This window comes from Malaclemys terrapin, chromosome 7, assembly GCF_027887155.1.
Source record: "Malaclemys terrapin pileata isolate rMalTer1 chromosome 7, rMalTer1.hap1, whole genome shotgun sequence".
Classification (NCBI taxonomy): domain Eukaryota; kingdom Metazoa; phylum Chordata; order Testudines; family Emydidae; genus Malaclemys; species Malaclemys terrapin.
The window spans coordinates 10142544-10155525 of NC_071511.1; the positions used below are offsets into that span (position 1 = coordinate 10142544).

General features: G+C 39.9%; 1 protein-coding gene across 12 annotated transcripts in view; it reads right to left on the bottom strand.

Annotated features, from left to right (window-relative positions):
• FOXP1 (forkhead box P1) overlaps positions 1 to 12982 on the bottom strand; it is a 508113-nt gene that overhangs the window by 344051 nt on the left and 151080 nt on the right. The gene's annotated exons all lie outside the window — the stretch shown is intronic.

Sequence of the window (12982 nt, forward strand, 5' to 3'; positions counted from 1 at the left end):
GTGATTGTGTGTGTGTTTTATACATATATATTTATATTTATAATAAAAGAATTTTTATAATAAAATTTATTATAATTATTATAAAATAATAAAAGAAATATATTAGAAAATGAAATGTCATCTTGCTTCTTAATTCCTATCTTGTTCGTACTTCCCACTCAGCTCTGTTCTGTTACCAATAAGTATGCAGTAATCCCATGGTGTTTCCATTATCTACCTTCATCATGGGTTTTAGAAATACAAAAGTTACATAATCCAATTTTTCAATACTTTGCTCATATTTAAAAGTTACTAGTAGTCGGCATCAAAAACTGATGGTTCTGTTTAGCGAGAATTCGCATTGGGGAACATTTTTTTCCTTCACGTTTATGGCAAAGCTTTGGTGTGTGATGATTGTAAAGTGTAGCAGGGCTCTAAACTCGTATTGCTTTTTTGTTCATTTGAACTATAACACTCCCTTTTATCATCTTCATAAAAGAAATTACTTTTACTGCAGGATCCGGATGAAATAGCTTATACTTTATTCAGGCACAGAAGAGTTCTAAAAGGCTCAATATTAATATTACTATGGCCTTTACCAAACTTAAGGAGTGGCATTCAGTTTATTATACGGGAAGGTAACTGTTGACACACATGCACTTTCAAGGGGTCCTTGGAAAGAAGTGGCAGCAGTTACAACAAATTAACAGCATACAATAAAAATGCCATAAACATGCAGTATACATAATAAATCCAATCAAGTCTACAAGCTTCGCAGATAAAAATGAGTAACGACTACTGTCTCTGAAAATAAAAAATATAAGTTTCTCAAACACTGCTGATCATCACGGCAACATATTTTTGCCTCTAAATCTAAAAATACAAATTAAGTGATTTTTATATGAACAGCATTGTACATAATGTATTTATTTTCTCATTTCCCTTTTCCACCCCACCTCCCAGCTTGTGAAAACAGGGAAACTATTACAGCGAAGCTTCTTTTGTGATGATTTTTTAGAGTTCTGTAATGTATTCTTGGTGTTTAGACAGATGTTAACTTAGAAGTGTTTAGCAAAACAAAACTAGTATCCCTGAACTGACCGAACAAAAATACCACAGAACTTATGGCAAGTATTCCTCAATAATTTATTGGCTGACTGCATTAATTTCCTGCATCTGATCTGTTTCTAATTCTAACTGCTGAGGTTGGGATCTGAAGTCAATAGCCAAGAAGATGCATTTTGAAGTTTGAGGGATGTAGATAGAACTTCAGTTAAACAGAAAATAAGGCTATCCAAAAAGGAAGCAAATGGAGGAGATGCAGGTTCTGGACATCGTCCTTGCCACGTTTAAGCTTCCTAACTGCTAAAGAATATCAGCTTGTCAAATTGCAGCTGTGAAACCACTTTTTGCTGTACCTGGTCAGATACTCCAGAAGGATCTGCTGAAGTGGGAAAGGTTACCAAGAAAAGAAAGGATTACCAAGCTGAAATGTAAAAATAAATAAAAAAAACAAAGCGGTTCAAATCACACTCCCAACTTGATTATCAAAGGTGGGGAAACAAAGGACTTCCTTAAACATCTTCCTGTATGATAGATGTAAAGGCATATGAGTAAATTATAATCATTAAAAATCATTAAATAACTATTTAGGTAACAATGACTTTCTTGAAATCCTCATAACAGAAAATCCATTTTTGATCATTCTCTTGGCAAAAACTTGCATAACTTGAGAATAATTGCAGATTTTTAATTTTTATACATCCAAAAGAGCATGAAGGGAAAACCATAAATTATATACTAACTCCAGCTGTTAAATGTTGGCATTTTGTCTTTAAAAAAAAGTTCAAAATCTGTTTCCTTAAACCAAGGAAATGTGGAAAAAGGCCATCCTGCCAGTGGAAACATTCAACAGCAGAAAGCTCATGCTGCGGTTTCTTGCCGAGGCAGCAAACTTCTCTAAAAGGGAAGTTACTGCCAACTCAAATACTGTTTGCTTTCACACCCAAGAACAAACTGTGTGCATGGTGAAGGCTTCCTGAGGGCTCAGTGCAGCTGGAGCGTGCTGAATAAAGGTAACTAATGTCAAAGCTACTGTAAACTTCTTCTCATTTTTCTATCAGTAAGCTATCATCCGCGCAAACAAGACTATTATTCTGCCACCCTTCCTAAAAAGGGGACAAACCTGTATCTACTGTAATTTAAACCTTGCAGGGTTTTTTTTTAAAAAGCAAGTCAAAACCCCAAAGGGGCTTGTCTGTAAAAGCATTCACTTTTAGTTTAGTTAGGAGGATAGGTCAGGCTCAGATTCACAACGCTAGTAATGATGAATTTCCATATCTCAACACAATATGTAACAGGGTTACTCTCCCTAAGCAGGAAATGCAAAGGGAGGGTTTCACTGTAACTTTACAAATTAGAGCCAAAAAGTACTGCCAAAGCAAACATAATTACTGGGAGGGCTCAGCTCTCAGGAAGATCACAGTTAGATCAGTGTCCCCATTAGTGACTGTCACACTCACTACAAGCTCGACTGCACAAGATTGGTGAGCACACAAAGCAGTCCTACTGAGATCAACATGAATTACTCATGTGAGCAAGTGCTCACCACGATTAGTCAGAGTTGCACAATCTAACCTCAGGCACACTAGAGAAAGCAACACAGAGTAGAAAGAAATGTATCATGTTCAAAAATTGGAACAAGAAATAGTTTTCATATATAGTGATACTAAGCCTTAAATTAAAAACCAAAATATTGCATTTACTGATTTTTTTTTGGGGGGGGGGGGGAGGGCGGGCTTTAAAAGCAGTATTGAGAAATTTAGGCTACAGTGACAACATAAGATAATAGTAGTTTCATCTACCAATCCACTTTGAAATCAATAGTTATGTTATTTTGAAATACAATGTAGGAAAGAATACAAGCTCCCGACATGTAAGGAAAACTAAAATGTTATCAAAGCCTGCCTTCCCTTTCCCAGCCAGCTGGCACGCCCAGAATCAAACACAGTTAATCATTTTAAGGAAGAATCCTTTTCAAAGTAGAAAGTCACACTGTTTATTCCAGAACTCCTACTCAATACTATTTTTTTCTGTGTACTAGTGCCTAGCACAACACACTAAAATGGCATAAGGCATAAATGCATCTTTATGAAAGAAACCATGAGCCTGTGCAAATGAAGGATTCTAAACACTATCCAACTGTCGTGACACAATTTAGCTCAAACAAGACTCTACAGAGTTAACCATGCCTTGACTGTAGCACTTCAATACACGCACATCCAAGTACAGTCTTTAAATGTTAATAGCCAGCTGGCTTCCTATAGTTTTTAAATATAAGCAAAAAGTTATGGTTTACAAACAAGATTAAAGCACGTCAAGCTAAACATTAGGAAAAAACATTATTTCCAAATAAGAAAACAAATTAATTTGCCTACTGTTCCCTGAAGACTATAATCTTACAATAAAGGTGATTTCGCCATGCTTTTCTGATGATTGATATTGTGTCATTTATTTCTTTCATCACTCCCTACCTTGTCTGGTCGCTGGTGGAAAACCAGGAAGCCACAGACGCACACTTCAGTCTTTCAGGCCACAATTCTCCAATGCCAGGTTGCTGCCAATGTCCTTGCAACCAATGGTAAACAGGCCACAAGGTTCAAGTTAACTGCCGAGTGTTACTACACTGAACATCTGGTCATGAATGAACGGATTGCCCACTAACTCTCAGCATTGGGCAGCTGATGAAAAATTCAACATTTTCCTTGTTGGCACAGTTGTTTTGGAGAATTCTCTAGAGCTTCCTGAATTATATTAAGAAAATTTCACTGCAGCAATCTGTATCTGTGAGAACAGCTGGTGTTGAAAGGGATCTGCTGCTCTCTGTGTGCTGGGGGACTTTGGGTTGGATCATGCTACTTTTACTACATTTGTCCTTGAAAACTTAGCCCTACCTCTGAGGTACTAGCAAAATAAAGCGGCAGGAATGTTACCTTGCAGTTGCCCAAGAACACTGGACAGAAGAGTATAAACATCAGAATGGAAAATGGGAAAAAAGTATTATCCAGCTAACGGTCAGCTATAGAATGAAACAGGTCACACGCTAGATATTAAGGCTTGCATGGAGAAGTTCAAACAAACTAGAATAAAATAGTACCACCACTCTATTCCCTCTGTCAATATTTTCTCCACTGAAATCCTCCCCATAAAAAACTCAAGATCAAACTGTGGGAATCTCTCTCCATTACACTATAAAGCTAGGATTTAAAATTTTGCAAAATCCCTTGTTAAACTTCACTGCGCCTGTAACACAAATCAGAATCAACCTTACATTATAAGCCAAATTAAGCTAAACACTGAACAACATGAAAATCAACAATACTGCTCACGTCGTAAGAAAAACATCAAGTCTTTCAAAATGTAAAATATTTTAAATAAAATAACTTCTTGATTGTGTGATAGTGTAATAATATAGAGTGTTTTTTTCTATTTTTCTTTTCTTTTTTTTTTTACGGAAGTGGTAAACTTAAGGCATGCTAAATTTAGGCTATTATCTATGCAGCATAAATTTCACTTCTGTGTATAAATGCTAACTTGCATATTTCTCCATGGTAACTAAACTATGATTAAAACAACAGTGAAACCAGCCTTTAGAGCCACCTGTTTAACTAGGAACAACCTAATTTACAAAAATACTTAAACTTCAGAAATTTCATGGGACTCTACATCACACTTTTCCCAGTAGAAAGCTCACTTTGCCATGATCATATAATTGTAACATACTTGGCTTTGGTTGCTAATCATTTTTTTTTTTTTTAAAACTAGTGTCATTTTTTCATGCATTGTTCGGCATAACACAAGTGGTATTTAAGATTATAAAGAATAAGACTCTAATAACCCTTCCGAAAAGGAAGTTATTTTGCTCCTTTGAAGGGATTAATTTACCTAAAAAGGATCTTCATGTTTTACAAAAGGAACAAATGAAAGAAATGAGAAAATCCCAAAACTGAAATTCTGATTAGATATGGGTAAGACACCTTCAAAACTCTTTTTTTTTTCCTGTTGAGATATCCTTGTAATTTACTAAGAAGAAATGGACTGTTTTATGGGTCAAATTAAGGAAATAATTATAATATGGCCAAGAATAGTAAGTGTAGGTACAAGCAATACTTATTTAATTATAAAGCATAAAAATAGATTTGAATATGAATCATTTTTAACCACAGAATTAAGTTAAGTATTTAAATACTGAAAGCCCCTTGATGTAGAAATATAATCATAATAGGTCAGGTTTGGTGTGAAATTCATGACTCATATTCATGACACATATCCAAAAATACCTCATATTAAACTTTATTACAATCAAAAACTGATCACCATCCATTTTGTCTACTGGTTTTCACATGATGTAATGTCTAAGGCCAAGTCTCTAGCTTTTAAGTAATGACGACTGCACTAGTTTCACAGTAACATGTCGTAAAACGTTCAGAATCCATTTCATTTACACTTGCCCATCCAATGTCTTATACAAATGTAAAATGGATGCTAATTAGATAACAATGGTATTAACAATGTCTACAAAAATTGATGTTAAAACCAATTCCTGCTATTAACAGCCCTTTCAGGATGACAGCGTAGACTTCCAAAGTCATATTTAATAGAACTAAAGCATTTGCTTGTAGAACAATGATTTCTGATCAGAAACAAAATAGGGCCCTGATCCTGCACAAACTCAGGTGTGTGCTTAACTTTACACATGAAGTAATCCCACTGAGCTCAATAGGGCCGCTCCTGCATAAAGTTAAGCACATGCATGAGTCTTTGAGGAATGGGGCCTAAACTCAAAGAGTTTTTCCACTGAAACCTGGTCTGATTTCACTGCTTACAGACACTTTCATCCCTTGATTTGAGCATCTGCTTGGGATTTATTACTATTATTTCATCCACTAAACTCAGCTGAGTACTCTTTCAGTGTTCTCATTATGAACAGAGGGGTTAATATTGTTATTAAAGGTTTTAGACCTCTACCTAAACCCCAAGTAGGTTCATAATACAGTAAAAGCTTTGTTATCCGTCATGTTCGGAGAATGGGGGGTGCCGGTAAGTCAAAAATTCCAGTTAACTAAGAGGGAAGGAGTTTGGGTGTGGGGGTCGGGAGGGGGCTTGGGGCACAGAAGGGGGTGCTGGATCTGGGCAGCGCTCACTTCAGGCAGCTCCCTGCAAGCAGCGTTATGTCCCTGCTGCTCCTAAGCAGAGGCGCGGTTAGGTTGCTCTGCGTGGTGCCTCCGCCTGCAGGCACCACACCTGCAGCTCCCTTTGGCCAGGAGCTGTGGAGCCTATGGGAGCTGTGGAGCCGGTGCTCGGGGTAGGGGCAGCTTACAGAGGCACCTAGCCATGCCTCCACCTAGGAGCAGCCAGGACACATCGCCGCTTGCGAGGAGCCACATGGAGCCAGAAAGGGAGCCTGCCCGCCCTGCATCAACCAGACTATAAACCAGACTTTCAATGAAGTTCAGAAATGCCAGTTTATAGAGCTTTCCAGCTGGTAAAGTATCAGATAACACAGCTTTTACTGTAGTTTAATTATAACTGAAAGAAATTAAACATTTTCTTCCGCACCACCCATTTGTTTACTGTGTGTGTTTGTCAGCACTTTGTAGCATAGGGATAAATTATGTATCTGAAGCTGCTACTATCTCGCTTTTTAAAAATGACTAGATTTCAAACAGATTAAGTCCCTTTATGGACCAAATGCTGTCCCCCCCCTCTATGACCACAGAGCCTTATTTGACAGCAGAACCAGGATAGTTCCGCAGTGCAAGAAGATGAATTCCACAAGGCTAGATTCACCTTTAATGACACAAACCTCAGCTCTACTGGGGTCCCCTGGATGACAGCATGCAGTGTGGTGGAGGGGTGAGGACATGCCCAGAGGATCCAGTGTTATGCAGCTTCTCCAATACCTGCCTCTAGGAGAGGGGAAGTGCATAAAGGGCCACAGAGACTGAAAAGCCATTAGGTTTTTATTGTCTCCATCCTCATCATGCACCCAAACCAACTACTTGGAATAAATGGTTCAGCTGTCATGCCCCTACTGAGCTCAATGGGAGTCTTACACCAAGGGCTGGTCTACACTGAGGGGGGGGTGGGGATCGATCCAAGATATGCAACTTCAGCTACGCAAATAGCGTAGCTGAAGTCAAAGTATCTTGGATCGAATTACCTGGGGTCCACACAGCACGGGATCGATGGCCGCAGCTCCCCCATCGACTGCGCTACCGCTGCTCGCTCTGGTGGAGTTCCGGAGTCGATGGTGAGCGCGTTCGGGGATCGATATATCGCGTCTTAACGAGACGCGATATATTGATCCCAGATAAATAGATTGCTACCCGCCGATACGACGGGTAGTGAAGACGTACCCCAAGGTTGGACATTACAGTTCTGTTCCTGGATCTCTTGCCGTGGGTACATGAACACTCGGAAATCACTTAAAGTTGATCTAGCCTGTTAGACTAATTAAACTGTTTTGCATCACAGTCCTGCATTTGCAAAATGTCTATAGTAGGTAAATTATATAAATTACAAGAAAAGTTGATTAGCGTAATTCAAGCCTCAATGCAGTTACTAAAGTTAACAATGAACACAAATTATACATTGTCAGTTCAATGCTGCGGGGAAACTGCACAAAGCATGTTACCAAATCCACTGAAACGCACATTAAAATGAGAAATAAATAAGTAGTAAGGTGATTAGTGATGATTTTCCCAAAGGATTTGGAGTCTTGGCTTACACAGGAAAATCTTATCCAAACTACCAGAATTCCTGGAGCCTGTCAAACTGGGCCAGAAATTGCAGATGATTTCTGGAACTTCCTACTTCTAATCAGGACAGAAATAACAAGAAAACCAGCCTCTTGCCTGTTATAGTATTTTCCTATTTTCTTTTGTAATGCCAGGTGAAAAAAGAAAGGTGGAAGTACCACAACATTTAAATATAATGAAGCAAACAACAATAGCAGCATGAAGATTTAAAAAATTAACCAGACTTTTTGACTCTCAGAAAGAGATATTTTAACATTTGGGTGGGAAGGTTTGGGGTGTTCTGCCTGACCACATTCCCCCATCTCTAGAGATGATGAACATTATGACAATGGCAAAAAGTTTATATTCCATTAAAATTACTACCACTTTGGAGCTATTAGAATTACCAGTTCCCTTTCTCCCTTTGTATTTTATAAGCACAATAGGTAGCAGCAGGAGGAGGAGGAAACTGGTATAAAGAGGGTGAGGCCCGCACAGGTAGATCTTCCATAGCTACTACTTGAATGCCCCTCTGCTTAGAGAAGAATACTGGCAATTTGGCATTCTCTGCTAATATGAAGTGGTCTAACAGCAGCCCCCTTCATGCACCTCACTAGCTTCTTGAAGGTTCAGGTTACATTCCCTTGCATGAGTTCTGTCCACCTGAGATTGCCTTTGATGTGAATGGTCCTCGCTGATAGCAGGGGGCTTCAATCCAGAAGTAGAGGATTGTGGCCCATTTGTGTAATGTGTTGCTCCATGTTTACAGATGGCATCAGAAAACCTAACTCTTCCCTGCTAGCTTTCCTGGAGAAGAGGAATTTCTCTCATCCTACCAAGGACTCATCAAGGGTCCATGCTAAAAGGTGCCTTCCTGCAAACTTGACTAAGGAAAGCAGCTACTTCACGTGACCACCACACTTTAGGATTCAAAGACTAGGATGCCTCCTGCTGACCATGCTAGAAGGCACAGCTTTGGCTGTTATGCCCACTGTATCCGGTGGAACACAGGAAACCATCAGAGACCCCTTACACTATACTGACCTCCTTGTCCCTAAAGGAGCTGATCAGGTTGCTGATCCACCTGAGAAGAACCCAAGCCAAGACGTGTGGGAGATGGAAGTCTGAAGAGCAGTGGAGGAAGATACATCATTTTTCTAGATGGAGCCCTCTACAAGTTAATTAGTTTGGTTCTTAAGGAGTAAGTTGCTCTCTGATGGTATGACAGTATGAGTTTAAAGATCCGTTGTTCCAGATCAGGACCATCTCCAGTTCTACCATTAAAAGCCAGAACTTGGAAGGGCTTACCCATTAACATTAAGTCATTAAACTGTATTTGTCCTGCCCACGCTTTTTATTACCCCAGACTGTTGGAGAATGACATTTTCTCTAGCCGGTTAGCAATCATAAAGGTCTGGTTTAAACAGGAACACAGAAAATTCAAAGTTAGCTTAAACTCTGCTTATGACAATGGATGGGCAAACTCATTCAGATAAAATAAAAACCCAGCATGAATAAGCCCAAAGCCTATTTGAGATTCAGAAAAATCTGGGTTACATTTTAGTCTATTTTAACCTTCTTTTCAAGCCTCCTATCTCTTCCTAGTTTTAGCCTAGAACAATAGTGGCACAAACGCCAAAACCAGTAAATGCTAGGAAGTTTGCAAATAAGCCACTTTTGTGAAATTTCAGCTTAATTTCCAGACCACAGAAGTCCAGTTAAACTGTAGATAAGTATTTAAATGCTGGATACTTATCAGAACCTACTCTCTGAACATTTCTCTCATTTCTCGCCATCAGTCTCCTTATCTCACCTGCCTCATCTTGCAATACAGGAAAATCAACTGTGGTTTGAAGACCCCTGCATTACTAGGCACCAAAGTGTTGCAGAATTATCATAATCTTTCAGTCAGAACATCTTGACTTTTGTCATTTTATGTCAGATTAATATTTGGGAGTGAGGAAAGAGAGGGAATGGAAGAGATCTCTTTCACTCACCTTTGTCCATCCCAAATCATCATTAATTATTATTATCTATAATGACGTAAATGTGCATTGTGCTTTGCACAGTAAATAAAATTACAAGGCTCATGCCCCAAAGACATTACAATATAGCACTGACAAAAACAAAAAACACAACACATGGCAACAGTTCTGAGCTAGCATTCATAAGGAGTTCTGTAGATAGGGATGAGTCATAAGGAGAGACAGGAACTAGGAAGCAGCAGTGCTTCTGGTGGACTAGTGATGAGAAGGTGTTCCTACGACAGTGGACTGCACAAAGGCAAGAAAAGCAAAGACAGACAAAGAGAGCAGTATGAAGCTCTGACAGACCCTGGTTATAGCCCCTTCCAGAATCCATTAAAATGGCTCACCCAAAAGATAAATAAATTTTTTCCCCCAAACTAAAATACCAACAAACAAACTGCTCAGTGCACTGACAAGATGGGATAGCTGGAGAATAAATGAATCATTCACTTGCTAACTCTCTTTCAGAGGCCTAACATGCCATCTCCGTAGAGCCAACCCAGGCTACAAATAATAAATCCCTACACTCATTTTGCGTACATGCCTTTCTCCATAGGAACCTGTTCTGAGGGTATACGTATACGGCCAGCGTCAGCACACAGATACGTATGGCAGGTCAGATCTTCAACTTGACTTCAGTAGAGCTATGCTGATTTATGCTGCCCTATAGTAGGGGTCCCCAATGCGGTGCCCACAAAGTAGAAGGCAGTCTGGGTGAAAGTGATCAGGAAATCATAGAGTTTGCAATTCTATGGGAGAATTGCAAAATAGAGACAATGGATTTCAGGAAGGCAGATTTTGGTAAACTCAGAGAGCTGATAGGTAATGTCCCATGGGAATCAAGACTGAGGGGAAAAACAACTGAGGAGAGTTGGCAGTTATTAAGGGCCCAAAAGCAAGCTATTCCGCTGGTTAGGAAAGATAGAAAATGTGGCAAAAGACCACCTTGGCTTAACCACGAGATCTTGCATGATCTAAAAAATAAAAAGGAGTCATATAAAAAATGGAAACTAGGACAGACTACAAAGGATGAATATAGGCAAACAACACAGGAATGCAGGGGCAAAATTAGAAAGGCAAAGGCACAAAATGAGCTCAAACTAGCTACAGGAATAAAGGGAAACAAGAAGACTTTTTATCAATACATTAGAAGCAAGAGGAAGACCAAAGACAGGGAAGGCCCACCTCTTAGTGAAGAGGGAGAAACAGTAACAGGAAACTTGGAAATGGCAGAGATACTTAATGACTTCTTCGTTTCGGTCTTCACCGAGAAGTCTGAAGGAATGCCTAACATAGTGAATGCTAATGGGAAGGGGGTAGGTTTAGCAGATAAAATAAAAAAAGAACAAGTTAAAAATCACTTAGAAAAGTTAGATGCCTGTAAGTCACCCGGGCCTGATGAAATGCATCCTAGAATACTCAAGGAGCTAATAGAGGAGCTATCTGAGCCTCTAGCTATTATCTTTGGAAAATCATGGGAGACGGGGGAGATTCCAGAAGACTGGAAAAGGGCAAATATAGTGCCCATCTATAAAAAGGGAAATAAAAACAACCCAGGAAACTACAGACCAGTTAGTTTAACTTCTGTACCAGGGAAGATAATGGACCAAGTAATTAAGGAAATCATCTGCAAACACTTGGAAGGTGGTAAGGTGATAAGGAACAGCCAGCATGGATTTGTGAAGAACAAATCATGTCAAAACAATCAGATAGCTTTCTTTGATAGGATAACAAGCCTTGTGGATAAGGGAGAAGCTGTGGATGTGGTATACCTAGACTTTAGTAAGGCATTTGATATGGTCTCGCATGATATTCTTATCGATAAACTAGGCAAATACAATTTAGATGGGGCTACTATAAGGTGTGCATAACTGGCTGGATAACCATACTCAGAGAGTTGTTATTAATGGTTCCCAATCCTGCTGGAAAGGCGTAACGAGTGGGGTACCGCAGGGGTCTGTTTTGGGACCGGCTCTGTTCAATATCTTCATCAACAACTTAGATATTGGCATAGAAAGTATGCTTATTAAGTTTGCGGATGATACCAAACTGGGAGGGATTGCAACTGCTTTGGAGGACAGGGTCATAATTCAAAATGATCTGGACAAATTGGAGAAATGGTCTGAGTTAAACAGGATGCAGTTTAACAAAGACAAATGCAAAGTGCTCCACTTAGGAAGAAAAAATCAGTTTCACACATACAGAATGGGAAGAGACTGTCTAGGAAGGAGTACGGCAGAAAGGGATCTAGGGGTTATAGTGGACCACAAGCTAAATATGAGTCAACAGTGTGATGCTGTTGCAAAAAAAGCAAACATGATTCTGGGATGTATTAACAGGTGTGTTGTGAGCAAGACACGAGAAGTCATTCTTCCGCTCTACTCTGCTCTGGTTAGGCCTCAGCTGGAGTATTGTGTCCAGTTCTGGGCACCGCATTTCAAAAAAGATGTGGAGAAATTGGAAAGGGTCCAGAGAAGAGCAACAAGAATGATTAAAGGTCTTGAGAACATGACCTATGAAGGAAGGCTGAAAGAACTGGGTTTGTTTAGTTTGGAAAAGAGAAGACAGAGGGGACATGATAACAGTTTTCAGGTATTTAAAAGGGTGTCATAAGGAGGAGGGAGAAAACTTGTTCACCTTAGCCTCTAAGGATAGAACAAGAAGCAATGGGTTTAAACTGCAGCACGGGAGGTCTAGGTTGGACATTAGGAAAAAGTTCCTAACTGTCAGGGTGGTTAAACACTGGAATAAATTGCCTAGGGAGGTTGTGGAATCTCCATCTCTGGAGATATTTAAGAGTAGGTTAGATAAATGTCTACCAGAGATGGTCTAGACAGTATTTGGTCCTGCCATGCAGGCAGGGGACTGGACTCAATGATCTCTCGAGGTCCCTTCCAGTCCTAGAATCTATGAATCTAAGTGCACCCGCGTACTGGCTGGCGGACGAGCATCCACCAAAATGCCGCCGACAAGCAGAGTCATCCAGAGGCGTTGCCGCCGAAATGACGCTGATTTTCGGTGGCATTTCAGTGGCGACGCCTCTGGATGCTGCTGCTTGTCGGCAGCATTTCGGCAGCGACGCCTATTTCGGCGGATGCTCGTCCGCCGCCACGGTCCTCCGTGGCTTGTCGTCTGGTGCCCACCAGACAAAAAAGATTGGGGACCATTGCCCTATAG